The 3,573-nt window shown below is 40.7% G+C and overlaps 1 long non-coding RNA gene across 1 annotated transcript; it reads right to left on the bottom strand.

Moving 5' to 3' along the window:
• Positions 1–236: 236 nt before the first annotated feature.
• Positions 237–3,110, bottom strand: LOC139079862 (uncharacterized). The gene is made up of 2 exons (XR_011533847.1): positions 1,742–3,110; positions 237–1,629 (listed from the first exon to the last, which is right to left on the bottom strand). It is a non-coding gene; the product is annotated as an uncharacterized lncRNA (long non-coding RNA).
• Positions 3,111–3,573: the final 463 nt, after the last annotated feature.

Here is a 3,573-nt window from a genome sequence, read left to right as displayed (position 1 = left end):
ACATAGCTATTATCAAAACTATTTTCAGTATATATTTTCACCAGATCTTGCATTTTTATATTTTTATAATGTTTTTAAATTTTTTCTCCCGCTTGAAAGTTTCCATGGCATACTTTCAGGGCTTGAGCATCTGAAATACCCACAAATCTGTTACCAAATTTAATCATTTTACTAATATACTCAAGAATTTCCACCAATGATAATTTATAGACAGATGATATCACAAAACTGTTGATTGGTATTATCTAGTATGTTTGTTTTTATTCTTTCAAATCTTAATGTCAAGGACGACTCTTGCATGTAACGCTTCAGTTTTGCTCTAGCGAGGCCAACGAGCTGAGTCGGAAGGAAGCTTTCCCCCTCCACCTGAGGAAGCCACGGTGGGTCTTCTAGTTTAAAGCTAGATGCTGTGTTGGATTGAACAAATATCTGTTATGTCCACACACCAGAAACACACCAGATTCCCCTTGGCCATCTCCTGTCTCCAGCCTCTTTTAATCCATTCCCAGTCACACTGAGGATGAACGTCACAGATGAAGAACAACGCGGCATTGGAGTTGTGATGGCGGCGTGAGTTCCGCAGCTCTCACCCTGAGCCGGGGCCGGCAGATTTATATTCATTCCAGATCTGGCTGGAAAACTTCAGCTGAGCATGCGAAGGAGAGTGAGATGGGAGTCACAGCCACAAAATGCTTCATTTCGTGTGGAACTGGTGTAAGTGAGAACTTTAAATGGTATTGACAGGAGTGTGAAGTTTCCTTTTTGAGAATTCCACCTGCCTAAAAGCGGAAGCTCCCCCTGCTGCTGCCCATGCTGTTCTCATTTGAGGGATAAACAAAAGCCTCCTCTCCAAACGGCTGTCAATCCGGGCTTTTATGAGGCACTGAATTCATTTAAAGAAAAAAAACTGCTAAATGAACACATTGTCAAACTAAAAATGATTTTAATTTTTTAAAAGGAGACTTGGCATACCAATTATTCTGAATAATTATCTCAGCAGTATGTAGTTTTGCATAACCAACTACTATGATATTGAGAAATCCAATATCATACATACTATTTTAATTAGTATTTACTGTTGGGACCCGAAGTATAACTAGCAAGAAATGGCTACAAAATTTACACATAAATTCCGTAGAGTGTGGGAAGTAAAAATGCTGCTTCAATAAATAAACATTATCAGAATAAACATTAACACCATTTTACTGTCTGCTTTTATTTTCCAACATGAAACATAAATTGATAAAAAAGATTCTCATACTTTAAACCAAGTATTTTATTATTTCTTGACAGATTCACATTAATTTATTCAAGGGAGAACTTATTGAAGTATCAGCTTACTTACTACCTTTGATTTTTAATCTTTATCTTTCTATTTTGGTCCAAGCAAATTATATTGTGTAGCTGCTTTCTTATGATCTTTTAAGGTAAAGAAAAGAAAATTTTCTGTGCTCTCTTTCAACGTAGAGATTATTGTAAGTCGTTTGTGTGTGTTTATACAATGGAAATGTACATAATGTCTCTAGTTATGACACACAGTTTCCTCTTTCCAATACTCCAGTTGGGAGCATCTTTTCAAGTCCTCCTTTCGAGCGCTGCTCTTTCAATTCATCTCCTCATACACAGGACCTGATAAAAGATGAGGTCTGGTTAATACCCCTGTTCCATTATGCTCACAGCAGCTTCCTCCGCGGTACTGTGATCGTAAGCAGCGCACAACAGGAGGCATTCTGGTACTTACTGTGCATAATTATCAAGGTGTGACAAGAGACTGGAGGAATTGCAGAGGCGATCTGCTCTTCAGTCTGGGCTGTCAGAGGACCCTCTCAGAGCTCAGTGCCAGCTTCCCCAGCAGCTCCCGGCAAGCGGGCCAAGCCTCTGAGGGCAGAGGCCGTGAAAACAGCCGCGGTGCGGCGCATCCTCCACGTCACACAGCCCTGGGGCCACAAGGGCGTTAGTCTTCCCTGGTACAGAAACACTCAAGCTTTTATAAACAGTTGATGCCTCCTGCCAACGGGGGAAAAAGACAATTTTCTGATATTTTGAAAGTTGATTAATCCCCTCAGCTTACAATAATTTTTACTCCATGTAAGTAGTGATGAAAAAAGATAATTTTCATGATGATTCCTAGTGATAAGAAAGTCCTTTCTTCTTCAAATAGAGTAGTTTGCAAAACATCCACAGTAGCATTTACTGGTTAATAAATATTATTCACTTCAGCATTCATTCCAGACAACAGTGAAAATTAGTAAACACATTAAAATTCCAAATACATAGGCCAGATAACAAAGTTTTTGACTTAAAAAAGAAAAACAGATCTGCATTAATATGATGAGCTTGCAAATAAGGCCTGGGTACACTTGCTTTAGGAGCTGTTGACAGGTCATCTTACCGCTCTCCCTATTCGGGAAAATGAACCGACAATTTGTTCCTTTGAACTTATTTTCATCAGAGACAAGAAGTATTATAACGAATAATACAAAATACTCATTTTCCTCCTGAGTTGGAAATACCAGGTTACGTGATGCAATTTTGGTCTGCAAAGTAACTCATCAACGCACAAGGAAAAAGCCGTGTTTCTTTGCCCCCTGTGAGGTTTCAGAGCTGGTTACCTTGAAGGTGACTGTCCGTCTAGCCCTATACCTCAGGAGTTTCAGAGTCATCCAGAGAGCTAAAACCAGTGGGCTTTAGTCTGAACCTTTTGGACGGAAAGAAAAAAATATATCCATAGTAGACGCAGTTTGGAATATGTTCCTTCTCGGTAACTTTAGGTCTCACTCCACCGGTTGGCTCAGTGGCTTAGGCAGTTCAGCTCCATGTGAGTGAAGTTTAGATGGCTCTTAGGAGGTCTCAAAGAGTCATCTCACATTCTCTCTGTCACCTGGGTAGGAATCCAGGTGGATCAAATCAGAGATTCCCATCTCAAACTGGGCATCGATTCCTGCAGCAAGAACCAGCAATCTATTCCAGTGCAGTGTTCCCCGGGGCGACGTTAGGAGTCTTTCACCGAGATGTGGGAATGCAGACTTCACTCCCGGTGTAGAGATTAACATTTCTCAAATTTAATTTGTTAAAAATACAAATTGCTGGTTCTCTCTGTGACAGAGTCTGACTCAAGTCTAGGCTGATGCCCAGGAATTGATATGAATGTGTGACAAATGTCTCTGAAGTTCCTGAGAATCACATTCTGAGAAGCTCCACAGCATGCTAAGTGTTCCAAAACATAGAAATAACGCTACCGATTACTGAACGTCACACCTGACCTCAAGCTAAGCTGTGCTGTAAGGACAACTGAGCTCAAGCTGAGCTGCGATGTGAGCACAGACCCTGTCTAGTCCTTCCCCTGATGGGGGCTGGAAAAGTTCACAGAGCCGGTTCTGCGCCTCCAGCCACTTTCTTGAATGCTTGTCTCCTCCGCTTTTGACTTTTTCTTTCAATATCTTATGTGTGGCTGTTTCACACACTCCTTCAAAGCATTTTCCAAAGTCTACTCACATGTTTGTCAGGAAGTTTTATCCCAACTGCAAGTCCTTATATGTGTTGTAACTGAAAGTATAAAACTCTGCTTTTCTC

The sequence above is a fragment of the Equus przewalskii genome, chromosome 27 (assembly GCF_037783145.1).
Source record: "Equus przewalskii isolate Varuska chromosome 27, EquPr2, whole genome shotgun sequence".
Taxonomy (NCBI): domain Eukaryota; kingdom Metazoa; phylum Chordata; class Mammalia; order Perissodactyla; family Equidae; genus Equus; species Equus przewalskii.
This window is presented reverse-complemented; position numbering and strand designations above follow the sequence as displayed.